The 24,619-nt window shown below is 43.5% G+C and overlaps 1 protein-coding gene across 2 annotated transcripts in view; it reads right to left on the minus strand.

Moving 5' to 3' along the window:
- The window catches only part of ROR2 (receptor tyrosine kinase like orphan receptor 2), a 216,115-nt gene that overhangs the window by 108,150 nt on the left and 83,346 nt on the right, over positions 1-24,619 (minus strand). The window lies entirely within an intron of this gene.

Raw genomic sequence — 24,619 nt, forward strand, 5'->3', positions numbered from 1 at the left:
CTTTAGGGTAACATCTGTCTTTGTACAATTAGCACAATTTGACCTCACAATTGTAGGCTGATGGGATTGCCTACATTCCAGACATTTTCTTTCCTTTCTGTGTGCACAGTCTGACAGTTGCAAGGTAGAAAGAAAAACAGCAATTCAACAATTAGGAGGTCAAGTTACTGGACTCTCACTTATAAGGCAGAACAATTGTAGTGGAAGTGTCACAGCAAGACAAAACAGCCCCTGTGGTGCCAAAATATGGTGGGTGATGATCAGCGGTACTGCTGCCTGTTTGAAAAAGGAGGAGCTATATACAACACTTCAGTTCCAAACTAGTACATTCGGAGTAATCACAATGCTTTTCTGCTTTATTTGGACATTGTTCTTAGTTATTTACGGGCTATAAAGCATCAGAATCTAGGCACAAAAACACAGTGTAAAGATAAGCAGGATTTAACATTTAAATCTACTTTTTCTACCCTATGTTTCAGCAGTTTAAACGAGCTTTTGATTTCTAGTCCGTTCTTTCCTGCTTCTGCCTGTTATTGATGGTCAGCTATAAAAACAGGTATCTTTAAGTTCATTCTCATACCTGCCAGTAGGATATTCAAAAATCTAAGACCCAAGGTTAATGCTGAGCCCTAAGCCTTTATACTTATATACATCCCTGAGAGGGGAATCTAAAGCTGATGAGGGAGTCCTTGAGAAGGCATGGTACAAGTTTAAAGATTAACACCAGAACCATAAGGAAATAAAGAGCCAGTTATATGCTCCAATCACCACCCTCAATATGTGGGCTATAGTGTGCACTGTACTTTATATGGAGTTCTTGGACTGGTTTTGACTGACACAGGAAGTTACAGTAGTCCAATCTTGAGGTGACTAATGGGTAGACCATGGTTGCTAGACCTTCATCCAACTTTCAAACATGATTTATGTCGGAAGTCCATGTCCTGAAAATGTAAGTAGGAGACGAACATTTTAGGATGTATTCATATTGTGGCCGAAATACAAAAACACAGTTGTTCCAGCCAATACCTTATACATACTTTATTCATTTTCTTTTCCCTGCAAGCAGAGTCAAGCAGTGCATAAATCTCTTCAGATTTATGTTAAATATTATGATTATTATGAATAAGCATTTATTTCAAAAAGGGGAGGAGATTTTAAACACCTCTCCATCAAGGAAAATACTGTTGAAATTTGTGCAGATGTTATGCATCTCTGTCTTTTAAGCCTCTGCCTTTAAGAGCTTTCAGGTCCACAAAAGTGACTTCTGACCCTTCTCAGCTCATGTGAAAATATTCCATTTCATGAAACAGGACTCAGCATTACTTTAGAATGATAGTTTCAAAGCAATCTCAAAGCAGCAGCAGAAATCCTGATTTAATTTTTGGAATCTCAGTCATTACACATGGTGAAGGTTAGCAGTTCTGGTTAACTGGTGGGGGATAGAGCAGCTCCCCCTACCGCAGGTGGTGGGCTTTTCCAGCCCTTGGGACTCGCTGCAGACAAGGGCACTCCAGCCCAGCCAGAGCAGTCCCTGTCTATGGCTGAGGGTGGGAGGGGGGGGCAAGGGGTACCCTAGCCTGGCGACAACACCCTCCCCCTTTTAATTGGTTAGCAAGTTACATGCTACTTTTACAGGTTAATCAATTAAACATGATTTGACATCCCTATTTTAACTGGTTAAACAATTAAATGGGATTTTACATCCCTATTTCTAATCTACCAAAATTAGCTAGTATGAGGGAAAAGCATAATTAAAATTGATTCAGTACTTTGTCAGAGGAAACTCAAATCATACCTTAAATTATTTTAGTATTCAGTTAAGAATCAGGATTTACAATGTGTGTTTTCCATAGCTGAAATCCTCCCTCCCAAAATTACTTGTTTTAAAGTATATCTTTATATTCATAAGTGTTGCCATAATTGCATTTGTGGGATGTTTTTAACCACATTTCCTCCCCCCCCCCCCCCGCCTCAGTGACTACGTGCTGCTCGTAAGGAAACTATGCTGCCCTCATTAGCCAAGAAGAATTCAGTGTAGTGTAAGTCACTAAAATAGTCATCAGAATACTACAAATTTGCTAGGCAGGGCTGCTATTCTCATAAGAAACATAGCAAGACAATGAATTGCATTATTTATGCCAACATAAATCTCATTGGTCTAGAAAGTTGAGTAACAGATAAAGTTTATATTTTTTGCTGGACTAATGCAGGTGGTACACGATTGCATGTATGTTTATTTTTTAAACAATGCAAGAACAATATTTTCAAGGCCTACAATCAAGTCAAAATACCAGCATTATATAAACTCATCGCAACATCTTATAAAAAGAGTAGAAACTCTCTGGAAATACAAGTTTTGTTAATTTTTTTTTAGTAAGAGTCATTTTCACAAAAGGTAATTTTCAAAACTGAAAAGTAAGTGATTTCAGAGTTAAATAAAACACTTTTCCTCAAACCCATATTTCATACAGGCATGACCCATTAGATGCAGCACAAAGGTTTACCTAAAAGTTCCATTTAAACAACTTCTTTTGACTCCCACAAGGCCCAAGATAAACAGGGCCCTAATAAAAGTTGATAGCATGGGCTCTGTTCACGTGAAACCACTTTATAACTTGACCAACTGTGTTCTCTGCCAGGAAATGATTGCTTTTCCAGTTCAGCCCAAGAATGTTGCTCTGCCTTATGTCTGCTGGCAACAATGTCTCTGTTTATGGGTGGGCTACGGAGGGAGGATTCATAGGCTAAGTTTAGGCCTTAGATAATGGTGGCAGAATTAAGATTTGGTCCTAGATTTTCTGTTCTGTCATACTGCTCTTGTTAGAAGCAGCTAATATATAAGGAAGGTACTGTAAGATATTACGTAGTTTGCTAAGCATCTGTTTTTCTTCTGCTTAATTTATACTTAGCCATACTCCATCGCTCAAATCAGAACGTTTACAACGATAAAACCACAAACATGCATTATTTATTTAACTTACTATACAACATTAAAAGATATCATGTACTCTTTTGTTTAAGTTGTTATAAACTCAATAGTTCCTTGTAAGAAACTTTGTATCTGACAGCAACTTCCTTTTTGCTTGAAGATTTTTCCATGATATGGCACTAACTCCACAAGCAGAAACAGTCTAGTCCCTTCCCTACTAAGTACAGGTTGTACCTCCCTTAACCAGGACTCTCTGGTACGGCAACATCCATAGTCTGGCATGGACCATGGATGTTCCTAGACTACAGAGCTCAGGAACATGGAGGTCTAGCAGCCGGGCAGGAGCACCGTAGGGGACACTGGCAACTCGGCTGGAGCTGCTTCATATTGGAACCCTATCCCACACCCAAACTCCGTCCCAGAGCCGGCACACTCAACAGCACCCCAACACCTTTCCCCAGCTTGAAGTTCCCTCCCTCTCTCCAAACCCCTTGGCCCCAGCCTGGAGCCCCCTCCTTCACCCCAAATTCCTCACCCTGAGCCCACAACCCCAGCCATAGCCTGCACCTCACCCACACATTCCAACACCCTGTCTCAAGCCCCCCTCTCCTGGGCCCCTCATTTCTACCCTTCCTCCTACCAAGCCATTGAGCCCCCACAGGGCTGAACCCATTAGCACCACTTGCCCCACTTTAGAGGGGTCCGAAAGTCTCAGTGGTCCCCTCCTGTGCCACACTATTGATTTTTTTATCTGTGGGTCAGAGAAAAAAGGTTTCCCATCTCGGTATAAAGCAAAGCATTCTCACCCAACAGTGCCTCTAGCATGGGCATTTAAAGACAAGATATGGATTATCTACATTTTCATACTAATAACAGCAAATTGTCTTACCATTAAGCTACCCACTTCAAATAAATTAGGAATTTTTTCCATTTATGAGCATTAGGCATAGTACTTAGTATCTGTCATGACATTAAACTGGATGAATTATATTTCAACTACCTAGTGACAATCGGTTTAATTGACAGTCTCCAATATTGAATATTTTGGGACAGATGGGTTTCATTTCTTTGTTAAGTTTGCAGCCTATAGTTTCGACTGATCCCTTTACAGTGGGCTGGATGACATGACTTCCTTAGTCAATGCTATGCAGCACAGAAGGGCTTCAGTGTTGGATGCTTGTGAAAGGAAAGCCAGAAAATAAACAAAGCAGAATGTCTGCACCAGAGAATAAGTAACCAGTGGGCAAATGAAAAAGAGGCTCAGCCCCAGCCATTCTCTAGTCAAGAGGAGAAGAAGAGAGGGAGCAAACTTAGACTCATAGAACACTAGAACTGGAAGTGACCTCGAGAAGTCATCAAAGTCTAGTCCCTGTCCTCACAGCAGGACTAAGCACCATCCAGAGCATCCCTGATAGATGTCTATCCAACCTGCTCTTATAGATCTCCAGTGTTGGAAATTCCACAACCGTCCTAAGCAATTTATTCCAGTGTTTAACCATCCTGACAGTTAGGAAGTTTTTCCTAATGTCCAACCTAAACCCTCCTTGCTGCAATTTAAGTCCACTGCTTCTTGTCCTATCATCAGAGGTCAAGGAGAAAAATTTTTCTCCCTCCTCCTTGCCACACCATTTTAAATACTTGGAAACTGCTATTATGCCCCCTTTCAGTCTTTTCTTTTCTGAACTAAACAAGCCCAGTTCTTTCAGTCTTCCCTCACAGGTCATGTTTTGTAGACCTTTAATTATTTTTGTTGTTTTTCTCAGGGCCCTCTTCAATTTCTCCACTTCTTTCTTGAAATATGGTTCCCAGAACTGGACACAGTATTCCAATTGAAACCTAATCAATGCAGAGTAGAGGGGAAGAATTACTTATGTCTCTCACACAACACTCCTGGTAAAACATCCCAGAATCATGTTTGCTTTTTTTGCAAGTGTCACACTGTTGACTCATATTTAGCTTGTGGCCCACTATGACTCCTAGATCTCTTTCTGCAATAATCCTTCCTAGACAGACACTTTCAATTCTATACGAATGCATCTACACTGTACCCGGAACTCGAAATAAGCTATGCAATCTGAGCTATGCAATTCAAATTCATGTCAAAATAGCTTATTTTGAAATTTGGCACTGTCTACACAGCACTTATTTCTAAATAAATCACTATTCTGAAACATCCCTTACTCCTTGTGGAATGAGGTTTACAGGGACGCTGGAATCGCGAACCAGTTATATTTTGAAATAACGGGGTGCGTTCAAAGAAGTGGACTAGCTATTCCGGGATATCTCTGGTATCCCGAACTAGTGCTGCCGTGTACACATAGCCAGTGTGTGAAACTGATTATTTCTTCCTAAGTGGAGTGCTTTGCATTTTTCCTTATTCAAATCTTCATCCTATTTACCTGATACCATTTCTCCAATTTGTCCAGAGCACTTTGAATTATGACCATATCCTCCAAACCACTTACAACCCCACACAGCTTGATATATTCTGAAAACTTTATAAGCATACTCTCTATGCCATTATCTAAATCATGGATGAAGATATTGAACAGATCCAATCCCAAACTAACCCCTGTAGAACACCCCTTGTTATGCTCTTCCAGCATGATTATGCACCATTAATAACTACTTTCTGAGAATGTTTATCCAGCCAGTTTTGCAGCCACCTTGAAGTAGCCCCATCTAGGTTGTATTTCCGTAGTTTATTGATTAGGTCATGTGAGATGGTAACTGAAATGAACTGTTGCTTAAAACTAACTGAAGTTATAAAAAATTAAAAGCATGTGGACTTTAGATAGACAAAAGCATTACTGCAGGGCCTCAGAGAATACTGAAGATAGTTTTGGACCATTTTGCCAGTCCTGATCAAATGTGTGCAAAAAAATCTTGCTTTATCTTTCTTACACTACTGTGGTGCCCGCAATACCTGATACATTCTTCTCCTTTTATAATTGGCTCTGCAGCCTGAGAATAACACGTGCAGCGTTGGAAGATGAGTGAATTCAGTTGAGTGGAATCAGCACTCCAGTTGACAGAAGAAAGCACAAGATCCCAAAAGCAATGGATAAGTAAGGATTATGCAGGAACTATGGGGGGGGTCCTCAAAACTAACGTTCCCACAATTTTTGGATGCCAGAGAAATCAGGGAGGGAAATGAGAACACAGCAAGATGGAGTTAAAAAAGGTAGAAGTCAGATGAGGCACAAGAAATAAAGGAAAAGAGAAGAAAGGGGCATGAAAGATAACTAAAGCAAGATAAAGATAATCCAGCGTGTTAGAAACAGCACTTCTCGCTACAGGAGATGGATTGTCTTGGAAAGCTGATTCAGGCTAAAGGAACAAAATGTAAAGACCAAACCACCCAATACTGACATTGATGGATGAGAGTTTATCTTCCGCTATGCCATTGGGAAAGGAATTGTATTACTTGGCCTCCAATTCTTAGGCCTACTCTGAAGTTTAGATCTAGAGTATGCAGGCTTGCATGACTATCTAACAGCTGCTAAAGTAACCTCTTGGTTGTCATGCAGGACTTGAGATCCCTAGCAAACTATAAGAGTTATTAACAGGCCCAGCAAGCATTAAATTAGCTCAGGCAGTCAACCAAGAAAGTAATGAGGTGATCTTTATATCACCACAATTCCTAAATTAAGGTTTCCCGCCATTTAGATCAAGCTCACTCAAATCCATCTTTGGAATGGGGTACGCCCTACAATTTAGACCACAAGCAAAAGGGCATGACTGCACCCCCTTCATGAATTTCCGCTAAACTAAGTATTTTACAACAGAAGGCACAACCAAAGAAGGTGAGAATATTGTTAACCAATCCAAATAATAAAAATAAGGTGCAACATCTCAACTATATCAAACTGTGGAAAACTAATGAACTAGCACTAGCAGGAAATTAGACCCCTTATATTTATTATATCAAAGGCTTGGTCTACACTATGAGGCTAGGTAGAAGTAAGCCACATTAGGTCGATTTTACAATGAATATGTTCTACATCACCAACCCCCTTCCACCAGTGACGTTAAGGGCTGTTAAAATCAACTGCTGCACTCCACTTTCCTGAGTCGAATTTGGGGTAATGTAGACTCAGCGCTGTTCAATTCAACATTCCTGGAATCTGCCAGGTGTCCCACAATGCTCCAATGTGACTGCTCTGGCCAGCACTTGCAACTTTGCTGCACTCCCAGGGGCACAGAAAAAGCCTTGGGAACTTTTTCATTTCATTTCCTGTTTGGTCCTGATCTGACTGCTGTCTGGGAGAAGAATCTGTGCAGGCAAAACTCCGAAACAGCAGAAGAAATGCTGATATCTATGCCAAAAATCATCCAGGGCATGCTACTTCTATTAGCAGGGGCATGGCATTCCAAGGGGGAACCCATCCTGTATCCCAAAGCTCTCCATGGATATCTCCTAAGCATCTCTTCTGGCAACCCCAGGCAATAATTAGGAGGACACTGTAGATGAGGAAGAAGGAGGAGAAGGAAAATGCCTCGAACAACTGAGATACTGTGGCGGACAGTCCAGCTACACAGAGGGCGCTCCCCGGAAAAGTCTATTTACGTGTTTGGAGATGGACTAGGAATCCTCCCTAGACATCTCTGCAAAGCTCTCCTAGAGGTACTCTGCAATCCATCTCTGAAGGTTTCTGGGGAGGGCTGACTTATTCTATCCTCCTCGGTAGGACACCTTATCACACCAAGCCAGCAGTAAGTGATCTGGCATCATTGCAGCACAATGCAGAAAATCACAGGGTCCTGGTCTCTGCCCAGATTCATGGAGCAACCATTCCCTGTCCTGCTCTCTGACCTTCAGGAGACTGATATTGCTTATGGCTTCCTGGGTGAAATGGGGGAAGTTTTGTAAATGATGGCACTGAGGCAATTCCCCTGTTTGCTGATCCCTAACAAATTATGACCCTGAGTGTGTTGCCCTGTTTGTGATTGGTTTTAAGGGACCATCCCAGAGAACAGCCATGATGTGTGGGAGAGGGTAGTCCCACACTGACAGTGCACATCTGTGTACCTCCACACCAACTCCACAGTCCCTCCTTTGCAAATGCAAACACATGAACAAGTAGTCAAGCAACATCCAGGTTGCAGTAGAAAAGGAGGGCTGTAGTTTGCAACCTCCCTTTCACAATGGAAGCAAAAGATCTCTCCTAACCTTCTGCTTACCATGTCTGCCTTCAAACCAAATTCTGCTGCTGAGCATTCTGATGTGTGTTATACCTTACTGGTACGTACTGAATTTAAAAAGGCAAACCTAACACACGTGCTTTGTTCCGTAAAGAACTTCATTCACTATAAAAGAGTTAACCTCGTGTTTTTAACAAATTATATTCTGTAAAGTCTACCTTTGTTCTTTTTTCCCATGCAGTGAGAGGCCTGTCTCTGGGACCTGCCCCTACTCCACCAGTGAAGCGATCGCAGATTAGAAGGTTAAAATAAATTAATAAAACACCTTACACACAATGACATGTTTAACAAGCTCATGCAATCCGCCCACACGGATAGGGCACACCTCAATGCATGGAGACACATGCTGTTAGTGGTTATACCCAGTAAGCAGGACAGGAAAGCGTTCACGGAATATGAGCATAACATGCAGGATGAGAGGCTGAGGCTCATGGGGAAGCAAACAAACCTGATGAGACATCTGACAGAGGTGCAGGAAAGGAACACAGAGCCCCCACTGATAAACTACCTAGTGTCCAAGTTCTATATATCAGTAGTGGGCAACCCATGGCCAGTGAGCCACATGTGGCTCATTGGGAGTCCATGTGTGGCACATGACACATTTTGCTCCCCATGACTCTCGTGAAGGGTTGCCAGATTCTGCTGATTTCCAGCTGCATAGGTTTTTTTCCTACTGGTATTACTCAAGTGACATGCACAAGAAGTGAGGTGCATGCTGATTACACACAAAACTGACAATGGGAGACGTATGCTCCCTCTGCATCCAATCAAAGCACTCCTATGGTTTAACTGGCACTACTCACAAATTCTAGGTAGGTCACAATTGCAGACCGCAAAACTATCCAATCCCAGGAGACTGTTTTGATTATGTCAATCTGGCAGACCACTGAGATGAAGGAGGGGCTCTCACATGGCCCACTCACTAGCCTAGGTTGCCCATCGCTGTTCTATATCCTCCTCTATCAAGCCTCCCAAAATGTTGGGGGGGGGGGGGGGAAGGGAGAAATACAAAGAACACTTTCACTCAACTCAGGGGGATGGTTCATGGAACAGAAGGCTGTCATCCTCACAGCTTTGACTGCTACACCGAGCAGTTGTAGTAAGCCATGTGGCCTTATTCTCTTCACCCCATGTTATCAGACCCTTGTTACACCCGTGTTTCTTTTACTATTCACTGATACCCGTGTTCACTGTTTCTTAGGCTAAATAAAAATGCATGGATTCAGAACAATAAGATCTTTCTTCACTGTGTCAAGTACAGTTGGGGCGCAAGGCAGTCTACAGGCCAGTGCATGTACAACAGGCGGCACCTTAGTAATGAGCAATGTACACAACTGTCACACCATTGTCTGGTCATTTGTGAAACTAGTTTCCAAAGCCTCTCTAACGCACAGTGCACCTCAACGTGCTCTTCTTATTGCCCTGATGTATGATGCTTATAATTAGTCAACAGACAATCTGACTCTAACCATCTCCCTGACTGCACCAGAAACTGTACCCCTGAACTTCACAGATAGTAGAAAGCACACAGCAAGCAGCAACAACAATGGGAATTTTGCTTTTGCTGAGGTCTCGCCTAGTCAATAAACTGCACCAGTGGGCCTTTAAAAGGCCAAAGGCACATTCCATCACCATTCTTCACTTGCTCAGCCTGTAGCTGAACTGTGTATTACTGCTTTCCAGGCTTTTGTGTACAGCTTCATGAGCGATGGGAGCAAGAGGTAGGTTGGATCTCCGAGGATAATTATTGGCATTTCAACCTCTCCAATGGTAATTTTCCAACCTGATGAGACATCTTTGAAAGGAAAGTCCCCATCTTATAGCTTTCTGAAGAAACCAGAGTTCCTGAACATGCATGCATCATGTACCTTTCATGACCATTCCACATTGATGTTGGTGAAATAGCCTGTGACGCTACAGTGCTTGCAACATCATTAAGATGTGCCTTTTACAGTTTATATACTCTTTAGCAAGATGTGGCTCTGTTCATTCCACCACAGTTAAGAGATCCCCATTGCAGAAATGCAATCCACAATGTTTTGCACATTTCACAGAATTACTACCCTGCCTAAGAGAAGGGTATTGATTGCCCTCGCTACTTGGATCACAGTAGCACTCACTGTAGATCTACTCACTCCAAATTCATTCCCAACTGACCAATAGAGTATCATCTGTTAAAGACGGGGTCCCAAGAGATGGACCACAAATTGTGCTCTTTTTGCATATTTGGAAGAACACACTTCACTTGCTGTCTCTGAGTGGTCTTTGGTCTCTTTTTGTTTCAACTTGCTCCCCATTAGAGGTGAATAAGCGGGCAGAAGTTATTTAGTTTTGATTTTAAAAATAACCCTTTCATAGTGCCTGCTTCTCTCTCTTGAACATTTCACTTGCCAGAATTACAAAAGACCCAAAAGGGATGTCTTAATAAGCACAGATAAAGATTACACAGCAAGCTGTGTTATTTCTTCCCTCCCCACCTCAAATAAGAGATTCAACCCAAATTTCTGAAGTGTTATCCTAATATCAAATTGCCAAGTTTCAACAATAATTTTCAGTAATTTTATAGCATACATTTTTGTAATACTATTGGTTTAATTCTCATCAAAGTCTATAAGCTTTTTTGGAAAAGTCAAGAGTCCCAACATTCCATTGAAATAACCTAAAAACTTTAGTACATATTAAAAGAATAATCCTGGATGATAGTGATCTCTGTATCTCTGTTAGTTTTCTTCAAGCCTTTTATGAATAGTATGTACTGACTTACAAGTGAAAGAAAATATTAAGTAACAATTTGTCATTTCATTACTATTAATTGATGAATGTCCTGTGGAACTTAACAAAACAATCTAAACAAAGATTTGAGCAGTTTCATAAGCATACACAATGTTTACCAAGATTTAGAATTAAGACAATCATGTCCTAAGGAGTTTATAATTTAAGACAAGACAAATTAGTACATGAAAACCAGTATGTGGAGACATAAATGAGGACAAAAATTTAGAAGGATTTTTTTAAAATTAGTTTTAAGAGGGAACTTGCAGCACACTAACGTAAAAGAAATAGACTTCCAAGCCCAATGGGTAGTAAGATCAAGGGAAAAAGGAAACAATGGAGTAACAGAACAGGAGGACTGTGAAGAAAAGGAGAATGACAGTGAAGTTGAAGGGACTGGAGCTGAGACATAGATAGAGAAGATATTATGTGGGATGAATGAAACAGAAGGAGGAGATGATGACAAGAGAGTTCAAAGTGATAAAATAACAGACAGGAAACCAATAAATTGTTTGAATGTGATGGGGCAACGCAGAAAAAGAGAACAGCTGGAAAGCAAATTATTTTAGCATCGACACTTTGAATATAATCAAATTTACTGTAACCAAGAGTCAATACTGAGAGTCAATATGTGGAAAAGGATATTGTGAGGCAAATATTTCTGCAGGTTGATGTATCTGGGCTCATCACAATACTATCCAAGAACAAAACAATCTAAGGGGAGAGAACGTGGCAATATCTTTCCTGAACGGCACAGAGGAGGAGTATAGTGGGGTGGCTACCCCATTCTGGCCTTAAATCAGCCTGGAGGGAAACTGTGCAGAGTCTTGGCCAATCAGGAAAGGGCTTAGAAGGAGACAATGAGAAGGCAACTTGCTCAGGCAGTTTTGTATATAAGGAACTGCTCAGCAGAGAGAGAACTGTTTGATCTTGACCAGGGAGGGTGAAGGACTGGTTCCCAAGCAGGAGCATCTTAGAGCAGTGCTGGACAGGCTCAGGGGAGCAGGAAAAAGACACCATCCTGATTCCTGCTGGGCTGCAGGTCTTTATATAAGGGCCATCCCTTGATACAAAGAGGAAGAGAAAGGAGTAGGTGAATTGTGCCACAGGGAAAGATTGAGATTTTGGAGGCACAATATGAGGAAGCCTACTCTGTGGAAGGTTCATGTGCTCTCCCACTATGGACATCAGAGAAAAAATTCCTGCAGAGAGAAGGACTGCAGACACTGCTTAAGCACTTACTGAAGGGCCAGAAGCAACACTGGAAGACCTAGGGGTATCTGCAGACATATATGGCCCAGGTAGCGGAACAGCAGCTACTTATACTCTGGCTGCTCAGAAAGGAGAATCCGAGGAAGCTGTGAAAAAAGGCAAGATGCCAGGGCTAGGCACTCTCGAGCAGAACAAAAGGTGCCTTGTTATACTTGTTGGAGACCAGACACTGGGCGTCTGGAGGCCGGTGCCTGGACCTAGAAACTGCTATGCCTGTAAGGGACACTTGAAAAGGGAATGCACCTACCGGGATGGAGCAGGGAGGCCCCATCTGGACAAGGAAAAGAACAGACAAGCGCCCCCTGTGCGGGTAACAGAGGGGCCCTGAATACATTGGGCCTGTGGAGAGCAGAGGATGTTAAAATGCAGTTATCAGGCTAATCATTATAGTCAATGCAATCTGTACTGAATATCCAATTAATCGATAGACCGCTCTGGAGAGCTGCAGAGGGGGTAGCTCCAGGAGCCAGCCTGAGCTTGGACGGAGCAGTTCTGGCTCATGCCAGCTCCGGGAGCCACCCATGCTGCAGCTCTGCATTTTAAATGCAGTCCCTGCGCGTGCCATTTCCCTGCTGCGCCTGCACCCCACCCCACCCCCCAATAGAGGCAACAAGGTGGGTGAGGATGAGCAACTAGTCGAGTCACTACTCACCTATCTGATAAGCTTATGCTTACTGGATAGTCAACTAGTCACTTACATCCCCAGTGGAGAGACCAGACATGTGAAGAGGGAGTGCTCTAAGGGGACCTGCAAGACCCTGGCTAGCCCGGATGGAAGGGCTAAACCACAAATGGAATACAGAAGGGCCGTTGCAAAGGGAAGGCACAGGTGGTGCTTCCATTCCCACACCGGGGACCATATGAAAAAGCCCTTTTCCAGGGGAGTGGGATGGAAGCTAGAAAAGGAGACTCAACCTGAGGCTACCTTGGAGAAGGGGGTGGTGAAGGCGGAGGCCTTAACCAAGTAAGTGTCTGAGGCAGAGGTACCCCAAAAAACTCAAGGGACTCACTTGTGGAGATCCCCACAAGAGTGAAGAGAGCCACTGTGGGAACTCAAAACCTCGAGGAGGGGAGCAGGTTGCTCCAAAGGAGGGAGAACCTGTAGGAAGACACTCTACGTGTCCAGCTGAGAAAGATGCTGTGACATTAAAGTAACCCCCTGTGGGAGATATTTAAGGTAACCCCCTGTGCAGAGGCCTGGCCAATCTGGGAGCAGCTTTTAAGAATTCAACGAGAGGACAGCTTGCTGGGGCAGCCCGAGTTATAAGGAGCTGCTCAGTACAACAGTAGGTAGTGAAGGCCTGATCTGGGAGGGTGCAGGACTGGTTCCCAAAGAAGCACCTTTGGGAAAGCAGTGCTGGGAAGGCTCAGGGTGCAAGGGCCAGAGAGGTGCAGGGCTCACAGGGGAAGGGGCCTCAGGAACAGGAAGCAGTAAAAGAGGAGAGAAGGATGGTAGGACAAGGCTGCCACCAGGAGTTCCCTGGGATAGCACCCAGGCAGGCCTGGGGCTTCCCCTTGCACTGAACCAAGCCACTCTGAAGAGTTGCCTTGATAGACTGTGGCTTGCCCCTGAAGTAAGGGGCTAGACTGAGGCTGCAGTTGGCCACAGTGACAGGCACAGGGCTGTGGACTGCAGATACCCCCTGATAGGTAGTGTGAGAGAGGCCAGTTGGTAGGCATTGTTCTGAAGAGGACGCTGTGATCTGGGAAGCAACACAGGTCCAGAGCAGAGCTTGGAGAGTGTGTGGAGCAACAACGGGCAAGACACCAGCCAGAAGGGGACACCCTGCTGAGAACTGAGCTAATTCCCAGAATGACCAGCGGGAGATGCCAGGCCTGTGAGTCCCAACCTTACAGGGAGGAAGAGATGAATCAAAGAAAATCCCAAAAGTTGAAAGCTGGAGGCAAAAAGTGTCAGTGTCAGCAGTAATCAAAGGGAGGAAGTTTGGGGCTGACAGTGTTTGAGATGGCAGCAGGACAACCCAGAAAAGATGTCTAAAACACAGTTCAAGATGAAAGATAGCAAGTCCATGATGCTATTTTCAGTCATTTTTTTTAGAAGTAGGTTTACAGCTTATTTGAGACCATTATTTTTCTGACTACCTGTGCTTTTACATAATCACAAACTGAATAATTATATACCCAGAGAACAGATTATTGTTTCAGCTCAGAATCCACAGATCTTCTAAAGTTACTGATTATTTAGTTTAAGGAGAACATAACCAACAGCCCACCTTCAGAGGGGAGTAGGAAGCCTATATTCCTCAAGGCTTATTGCCCTGTGCCGTCATCTGATTTCCCCCATGTGCCACATGACTGAGCCTGACTCAAACAACAAATTTAGGCACAATTGCTTTGTTTAATTTTCCCTTGCCTAAATAGCCAGGGGAGTGACTGGATATTAATTCATTTTATATTAGAACTAAGCCTTGCATTTAACTTCGCTTTTAGACCTGGAACAGAGAGGTCTTTTCTGGTTGAGTGATGCATCAGTGTAAATTTGACAGAGCAGTAAGCAGCACCTTTAGCAACAGAGGTAATTAATGCATTTAGAAGTGACACAGAAAGATACATCTCTGAAAGATACATTATAAACAATGCCAAATTTTTAATGGGATGAAAAATCAGAGCTCCCAACATTGGAAATACATATTAACTTCTGAAAAACTAGCTATAAGACTCAGCAGCATGAACCGAGAGAAGTTTCTCCGTAACTCCCATCTTCCCTATAAATGTTATAGGTTGAACTTCTCTAGTCAGGCACTCTCTGATCTGGCAACATCTATGGTACAGAATGATTTCAGTTAGCCAGATATCTACTTATGTGTGTGGTCAACCTTCCACAGTCCCATAAAGTTTGTTTACAGCCACTAGTACTGGTTCTCAGTGTTCTGTGCTGTTATTTAGGTCTAATTTACCCTTAAACGCCTTCTAAGAGACCAGTATGCAGTGGAAGTGTTCCTAGTACTGCTAGACAATACTGACCTCCCGCGGTCTGGCAAATTCTTTGGTTTGGCACCAGTCAGGTCCTGAGAATGCTGGACTAGAGAGGTTCAACCTATATTTACATCTTCTTGACAGCTTGCAAAATACATGTTTATACTGAAAAATGTAGTGGGCGTGAAGAGGTAAAGAAGGACATGGAGAAAACTGGGTCTTTTACTGTGCATACTGCAACCAGGTTGTGAGTCAGTGAGGATAAGGACAGGATGTTAAACACAGCCTCTACCACCTGCAACCACTTTATTGGTTTAACTTCACAGCATCATTGTAAGGACCTTCAGGTGTCAAGTGATCTTTATGGCCACAGGAGGTAGTGACAGTCAAATTTTCATGGTAAAATGGCTGCGTAAGCAAGCCAAAGAAAAGCAACAGCTTTCCCTGTGTTCCGTCCAAACCCCAGAAGACATGAACGCATCATCTTTCTACACATTGCTGATTCTTCAGTTATTCTGAAAGCAACAAGTAAAACTTTTGTATTCTCACGAATTGCTTGTATAGCTAGGGCAGCATGAAAAGCATATGATTTTACAGCAGCACTACCTCTTGTGGCTAGATCATTCAGCACCTGGAGGTCCTTACTACAATGCCATGAAGTTAGACTACTTAAAGTGGTTGCAGGTGCTTGAGGCTGAACTAAACATCCTGTCCATATCCTCATTTACCCATGAGGAACTGCTTCACAGCTAAATTCGAGCAGTATGCAAAAGAGAGCTGGCAGTATTTTAAAGAAGCCTTATTGAAGGCACAGAAGGAAACCATCCCGATGCATAGCAAGAGAAGCAGCCATGGTAGGAAACCGGATTGGCTTACAGAGGAAATCCTTGGTGAACTTAAGCACAAAAAGGGAGCTTACAAAAAGTGGAAACTTGGACAAATGACCAGGGAGGGGTATAAATGTCTAGCTTGAGAATGCCCGGGGGGGAGGGGGGTTATCAGGAAGGCAAAAGCGCAGCTGGAATTGTGACTGGCAAAGGATGTGAAGGATAACAAGAAAGGTTTCTACAGGCATGTTAGCAAGAAGTAGGTGATCAGAGAGGGTACCGGGTCCCTACTGGATGAAGGAGGTAACCTAGTGACAGATGATGTGGGGAAAGCTGAAGTACTGAGTGCTTTCTTTGCCTCTGTATTCACGGACAAGGTCAGCTCCCAGACTAATGCGCTAAGTGACGCAAGATGGGATGAAGATGGACAGCCCTTGGAGGGTAAAGAACAGGTTAGGAACTATTTAGAAAAGCTAAACGTACACAAATCCATGGGTCCGGACTTAATGCATCCGAAGATACTGAGGGAGTTGGCAATGTCATTCAGGAGCCTTTGGCCGTTATCTTTGAAAAGTCATGGAGATCAGGAGAGATCCCAGAGGACTGGAAAAGGGCAAATGTAGTGCCCATCTCCAAAAAAGGGAAGAAGGACAATCCAGGGAACAAAGGAGGACAATCCAGGGCCAGTCAGTCTTACCTCGGTCCCTGGAAAAATCAAGGCAGGGATCCCTAAGGAATCCGTTTTGAGGCACTTAGAAGAGAGGAAAGTGATCAAGAATAGTCAGCATGGATTCACAAAGGACAAGTCGTGCCTGACCAATCTGATTAGCTTCTATGATGAGGTAACTGGCTCTGTCGACATCGGAAAGTCAGTGGATGTGATATACCTTGACTTTAGCAAGGCTTTTGATACCGTCTCCCACAATATTTTTGCCAGCAAGTTAAGGAAATATGGCTGGGATAAATGGATGGTAAGATGGATAGAAAGCAGGCTAGAAGGTTGGGCCCAGCAGGTAGTGATCAACGGCTCCATTTCAGGATGGCGGTCAGTTTCTAGCGGAATGCCCCAAGATTTGGTTCTAGGACAGGTTTTGTTCAACATCCTTATTAATGTCCTGGGTGACAGGATGGACTGCACCCTCAGCAAGTTTGCAGATGACACTAAGCTAGGGGGAGAGGTAGATACACTTGAGGGCAGAGATAGGGTCCAGAGTGACTTAGACAAATTGGAGGGTTGGGCCACAAGAAATCTGATAAGGTTCAACAAGGACAAGTGCAGAGTCCTGCACTTGGGACGGAAGAATCCCAAGCATTGTTACAGGCTGCGGACCAACCAGCTAAGTAGTAGTTCTGCAGACAAGGACCTGGGGATTACAGTGGATGAGAAGCTGGATATGAGTCAACAGTGTGCCTTGTAGCCAAGAAGGCTAATGGCATATTAGGTTGCATTAGGAGGAGCATTGCTAGCAGATCCTTGTGAGGCCACATCTGAAGTACTGTTTCCAGTTCTGGGCCCCCCTCTACAAAAAGGATGTGGACACATTGGAGAGGGTCCAGCAGAGGGCAACCAAAATGATTAGGAGGCTGGAGCAGATGACCTATGAGGAGAGGCTGAGAGAGTTAGGTCTGTTTAGTCTGCAGAAGCGAAGAGTGAGGGGGGGATTAGATAGCAGCCTTCAACTTCCTGAAGGGAGATTCCAAAGAGGCTGGAGAAAGGCTGTTCTCAGTAGTGACAGATGGCAGAACAAGGAACAATGGTCTCAAGTTGCAGTGGGAGAGGTCCAGGTTGGATATCAGGAAAAACTATTTCACTAAGAGAGTGGTGAAGCACTGGAACGGGTTACTAGGGAAGTAGCGGAGTCTCTATCACTAGAGATTTTTAAGTCTAGGCTTGACAAAGCCTTGTCTGGATTGATTTAGTTGGGACTGGTCCTGCCTAGGGCAGGGAGCTGGACTTGATGACCATCAGAGGCCTCTTCCAGCTCTCTGGTTCTATGATTCTATGAAAAGCAGCATGCAAAATGTTATCCTTTGTCGATTTGTACAGATGGGTTATGCATCTGAGGCTCTTACACTAGAGATATAAGTTTAAGTGTTTTCCTGAATAAGGACATTATTTGTAATGTAAAAAAAGAAATAAGCTAACATCATTAATGCAGGCAGGAAAAAACTCAACACAATTCACTTTTGGGGTGCAGTGCAAGGAAGGAGAGGAACCTTTCAAGCTTTCTTCAAGCATAAAAGAAGCAAAAGGGAGGATGAGCCATGATGTGTGGCCTTGAGTTTGAGAAGCAAAGGGTAGTGAGGACAGGATATGCAATGAGATTTTCAAAGATGGAAAGGACCACCCTTCTCCTCTAACTGGGACCCACACAACATGGCTCCTAGTAAAAGTTATCTGAATATAAACTGTTTAAACTGAATGTTAAGAACTGAAATATTTACAGTAAAACCGGTAAAGTTTAACAGGCTTTAAAATGTCCATTATAAAATAGAATACCAGAACATAAATGACTAAACTGCATACACACTGAAAGATATTAGGAGTGAGTAAACATTAAATCTGCACATTCCGTCTTTTTATCAACACAAAGGAAAATTAAGGGATCGAGACATTTTCCTAGCTAATTAAAAGAAAATTAAAGAAAATTTGTAAAAGGAAACTTCATCTTGCCTCATTTCTGAGAGCCCCTCCACCTTCCAATTTTACATTACTCTGTTTTCAAGTTATACAGCACCTGCCATATATTGTCCTTCTTGCCTTTTATGAATTACTATTATTTATAATGTGGTAAAATATGTTCTATACCTTACAAGCACCAAGGAAAGCCACACTACACTGAAGAACTTCTAGGACACCAATCCTATACAAAAATATAGGTATAGGATGACTTTTGCCTCCTCATCGAGGCCACTGAAGTCAAACAATCATATCGTCAGTTGTGCTTTGTTCATGTGTGGAGGTCCATCTGGGTGCATCCTAGTGCAGGACCGGGACCTAACATATACCTTTGATGTCTTCAATATATAGCTGACACAAAAAGCTGTATCTAAAATAAAACTGTTTTATATTATTTTGAATAAATATTGAGGAAAAAGTGAGATATTAAATTTAACGCATCTTAATATATGATCATGTAGTGCATTGCTCTTCAGTGGGAGATGTCATCCCAGAATAATCATTTGTGTTGCATCTTTTTAAGTCTCAGATCAGTAGCCATGTTGGTCTGGAACTCCAAAAATAAGTAGTCCTGTGGCACCTTAAAGACTAACAGATTTATTTGAGGATAAAGCTTTCATGGGTAGATGCATACCACAAAAGCTTATGCCCAAATACAAGTAGTCCCCGACTTATGAACGGGTTATGTTCCGAACTCCTGTCGTAACCCAATTTTTCATAAGTCAGAATACATGCTTTTAAATGAGGCCACGCTGTTTGTAAGCGTGGATTGCACATTCGTAACTTGGGGACCGGCTGAATGGGCTTTATGGAAGGTTGGTCGTAAGCACGAACGGTTGTAAGTCTATGCATTCATAACTTGGGGACCGGCTGTAAATTAGTTAGTCGTTAGGGGTATGTCTACACTGCAGAGGAAGATCAAAGCTGCTGCTGTCAACCTTCCAGGGTTTGAATTAGCAGTCGAGTTAAGATAGCTAATTCTAATTGAGAGAGGAGCTCTTGTCAATGCCAGTAACCCTGATTTCACGAGGAGTAAGGGAAATGTAAGGAAGAGTGTTTTTCCTTTGACTTCCTGTAGCGTAGACAGCACCAAAAGTCAAGTTAAGCTACTTCAACTTCAGTTATGTAATTAACATAACTGAAGTTACGTATCTTAATTCAACTTTGTCCCACCGCGTAGACATACCCTAAAGTGGCACAAGACTCCTCATTTTTACATCTTAAATCATTTTAATAAAATAGATGTTTTGCCCTTAGCTTAAAAAAAGTGCATAAAGGAATAAGAATAGAGTTTTTCAGCATACAGTAAAACTGTACTCACTAAAACACGGGGGTTGGGGAGAGGGTTTCTTTGTGCACTCTAAGGGGAAAACTAGATTAATTTCTGTTTTACCAGAGAGGAAAACCTAATAACCAAATCCTGGGCAGAGAGTCAAAAACTACATTAAAATCAAGATACAGAAAATACGCACTACATAGGATCTTGATGACATCCATACTTTGTAAGGGCAACGCATACCTCAAAGCCTTTAATAATCCAAATATGGAACAATAGCACTTAAAAACTTAATAATGTAACAAAATATGAAGTAACTTTTACACAAAAAACCTAAACCTTTGGACCAATTCCTGGCGCCGCTGGTTGAGCAGGGAACCACAAGCACAGTGTATTTACAGCAAGTTTTTCAGATCCTGCTGTAAGAGCCAGGAGCTGTTTCTGTACACTGGAGGCCTCAGCCCACCTCATGAAGTCATTTCACATCAGACTAGTGCGTATTTAATAAAGTTCCTCAGTCACATTTTTGTATTTTCCTGTCACATTGTTTATATTGCTCTGTATTAATTTCCTCTTTGTAAAATTCCACTAAACTGCTTATAAAACTGCCTTAAAAAAAAGTAAGAAAAGGATCCAGGTTTGGAATCAAGGAGGAGAAATGAGGCTATTGTTCAGTGGAGCAGCACAGAACCTAAGTGAAAGGAAAAATCATCTAGAACTGATTGCTGTATAGAACTTCCCAGCAGGTCCGATCATGGCTCTGAACTAGGGATTAAAGCAACTAGTCAACTACCCAACAAACCTATGCTTACTGCGTGGTTGAGTAGTGACTCAACTAGTCGCTTCCCCCCCACCCTTGAGGCCTCTATCAGAGAAAGGCAGCAGTGGGGAGGCAGGATCTGGTGCTGGAGGGAGCTGGCTCCCCCCAGCACTGTCTCCATGGGGGGACCAAGGGAGGCAGAGGCGTAGCGAAGGGACTGGGAGCGAGCCCAGAATCAGCTGATTCCCAGCTTGAGCCTGGTCCCAGATGCTGTGCCTCTGCTTTTCAAACGTTTTAAGAGCCACCAGGCTCTTAATACATTTAAAAGGTGGAGGTGCAGCCAGGGGGACTGGGCATGAGCCGGAAATCAGCTGACCTAGATCGCACCTCTACTTTTTAAATGTATTAAGAGCCTGGTGGCCAGGAGCTAACCCCACTATGGCTCTGCACTTTCCCCCCTTATCAATTGAATAATCAATGGAAATTCCATCAACTATTTGATTAGCTGATTAAATGCATTTAATCTCCCTACTCAGAACCAGCACTGTAAGCTTCCAAATGGTGCTGAACATCCTCACTTTCATTCATCTCACTGGAGGCCCTCAGGGCCAGAAAAAGGTATTTAAAGCCTAAAAGATGCAGATAAACTCCAATGGGTTTTCAAAAGAATCTAGATGCCTCGTTCTCATTGATTTAAATGGGAACGGTGATGTAGACCGTGTTTCACCACCAGTAGCATGAGTACCCTTAGGGGTACTTGAGAGAAGTCTGGGGGGCACGTCAACAACTGAAATGTGGAGAAAACTGAATTTGTTTTAAGTTTTACAGCTTTTTATTATTTTTGTACTTTTGTACTATTTCATTGCCCACCAGGCTACAATTAAGTTGTTTAAACAAATGTGTTGCAGTGGTAGAAAAAAAAATGTCTGTGTTAGAAAACTGTAGGTACTGTGGGTACTTATTTTTTCTTTAAAGGGGTACTTCATAAAGAAAGGTTGAGAAACACTCGTGTAGTTAAACCAGAGCTGTCTTGCTGTTTTGGTACTACTGCAGCAGTCCTGCTCAGTCCCTGATTCCACCCAGCTCCGCTCCCCATTACTGCTCCTCTCAGTGTCTCCTCCATATGGAAGTACCTCAGGTGGTCCCAGGGGCAAGAGACTGCAGCACCAGGGAGTCCTGAGCAGCAGCAACAGCAATAGTAACAAGAGAGTTGGAGAAACTGCTGTTCCAGATGGGCTACTCTGTGCCCCAGATTTACTGCTGACACCCATGGATCTGCTCCCCCCCCCCCCCCCCCCAACCAACTGCCATCGTCCCCTCCTCCTCTAAAAATCAGGGAGCTCCGGGACATTCCCCTAGGGCAAGCAGCCCAGACATGTCATGTCTGCAGTGCACATCTGAGCAATGGTCAAGCCATTTCCAGCATAAACTGCTGCATTTGTGAGGGAACCTCAATCTGATCCTAGTCCCTTCTGATTCCCTCTTCTGAGCTCCTATATTTTCTATGAGCCCTCGTGCTTCTAAGGCAGTGGTCCCCAGTGTGGTGCCTGCGGGTACCAAGGCGCCCTCCGGGCCATTTCAGTGTGCCCGCCAAGTGATCAGGGGTGGCCCCACCTCCGGGCGCGCGGCGCATCGGCAGCCCCCCCCAGCTGGATGTGCAGCACAGGGGTGGCACCAGCCCCTGGTGCGCAGCACATGGGCGGCCCTGCCTCATGGTGCATGGCACAGAAGCAGCACCGGCCCCGGGCACGCAGCACATGGGCGGTGGCAGCTCTCCCCCCGGGGAATGCGGCGCATGGGATGTTCCAGACCAGGGCATGTGGCGTATGGGCAGCCCCCTGCTCTGGGCGCACGGCACAGAAGCGGTACCAGCCCCGGGTGCACCACACATGGGCGCTGCCAGCTCCTGGATACGCGGTGTAGGAGCAGCGCTGGCCCCAGGCATGTGGCATATGGGTGGACCTGCTCCTGGGCACATGGCACGGAGCGGCGCCGGCCCTGGGCACGTAGTGCATGGGTGGCTCTGGCCCCATGTGTGTGTGCGTCCCCACCCCATGTGCCCGGTGCATGAGCAACCCGGCCCCCAGGAGCCCGGCAACCCCAAAAGGTTGGGGACCACTGCTTTAAGGAACAGACAAGAAGGGCAGGGAGGAGTGTGTCTGGGCAGCAGCAGAATCTGGAGTCAGCAGCTGGGAGCACCACTTCCAAAGAGAGAGCATAGAGAAACTTTTCTAGGATTCTGGGTCCCGCTGGATTAACCCTTAAGGGAGATGCAACCCAGAGCAGCCTATGCTAGTTGTACCACATCCCATGCACCACCTCTTAGATCCCCATTACCCGCTGCTCTAGACACGCCTGGCCTGGCTCCTAAGCCAGCCATTGTGCTTTTCCCTCTATTCCCTCCCAGCCTTTTAAACCCATCCCTCCCTTCTGCACCCACTCCCCAGAGACTCAGCCCATTCTCTGCCCCTTTTGGTGAGAGGCATTCCATAACCTTCACATTTAGGACTAATGTTGAATGGGAGGGAGGCATTTTTTTAAAATCCCACCAGACACCTATCTGCTTTTTCAGGGGGCCTAAATGCTTTTACAAATCTGGCCCATGGTTCCTTGCTGTATAAAGCTGTGTAAGCTTCAGTGTCTATTGCAAGAAAGAAACCATTCCCATGAAGAATGAGGCAAAGTAATGATAGGCAAAAGTTGCTGAAAATAAACTGCCACAATCTAAGAAGAAGGAAAATCTTAAGATCCATATTTGTCATGATGGAGTACATAGGTAACCATGACAATTATTTTCCAGGAATTATCTTATAAAGAGAGACATCCTTAAATTCCCACTTTCATAAATCTTCACTAAGAAATATTTATGCTGTTGAAAAATGCAGTTGAGTTGTACAAATGTTGGAAAGTTTCCGTTTCTTTTTTTATTTTTTTTAAGGACAAATATAGTCTGTTTTCATTTAAGTAATCACTTGCAGGTTTCATGCAGACTCATCCCTCTGAGTAGGGTTATATGTCCGGCATTAGGAGCTAAGAGCCTTTTAGCAGCACTATTATTTTTGTGCTATCAAGTCACTTTGATTTCCATTGTTTCCTACATTGGCCGCCATTTGCCCACCCCAAATATATTCACGACATACCCTTACCACACACCAATCCTTCCCAGTGGAGAAGGGTACGAAAAGGAGCAAAAAGAAATTCTGCAGTTTGAGTTCCTATGTTGTGCAACAAACCACAATATGGTTCTGAGTCAACAAAAAAGCACCAGGCAAGGACTGCATGTTTCCTAGCAACCTTTGAGCTCTGATGTGAGGACAAGAGATAGAATATTATCTAAAGTGCTTTGGCTTCTTTGATTCTCCTCCAAGGACAACTCAACATACAAGTTTCACAGTAATTTTGTAAACTAATGTTTATCACCCCAAAGTTTGGGAAAGTTGTCACAGGGCATAAATCATCCAATTTGCACATAAATAATATTTAGAGCCAGTAATTACTAAAATAATTTGTTAAGATTCCAGCATTTGCCTCCATATTGGCTCCCACTAACCATGCACTTATCATACATTTGGAATCTGTCTATTTGAAAGCCATAATTATTTGAGTAGAAACTAAAACAACATTTACAAATAGCCAAGAGCTGGCTAAAGTTCAGTATAGACACAGGGCCAAGAGTTTCAAAACTAACTAATGATTGAGTACCTCAATTTATTTTTTTGGGGGGGAGGGGGAGGACGGGGTATTCAACTTGCAAATCAGTCTCTTTTAATCTGTATCAAGTGGGACAGTGTTTAGGATTTTCTCAAACTTGGATCCTTTTAAGGTATCTCAGGTTGAGCACCCGAAAATAATTAGATTCTTAGGCCAAGATTTTCAAAAACAATGTTATGCTTGAAGCAAAATGCAGGACAATGTAGCACTTTAAAGACTAACAAGATGGTTTATTAGATGATGAGCTTTC

Source organism: Pelodiscus sinensis, chromosome 6 (genome assembly GCF_049634645.1).
Source record: "Pelodiscus sinensis isolate JC-2024 chromosome 6, ASM4963464v1, whole genome shotgun sequence".
Classification (NCBI taxonomy): Eukaryota; Metazoa; Chordata; order Testudines; family Trionychidae; genus Pelodiscus; species Pelodiscus sinensis.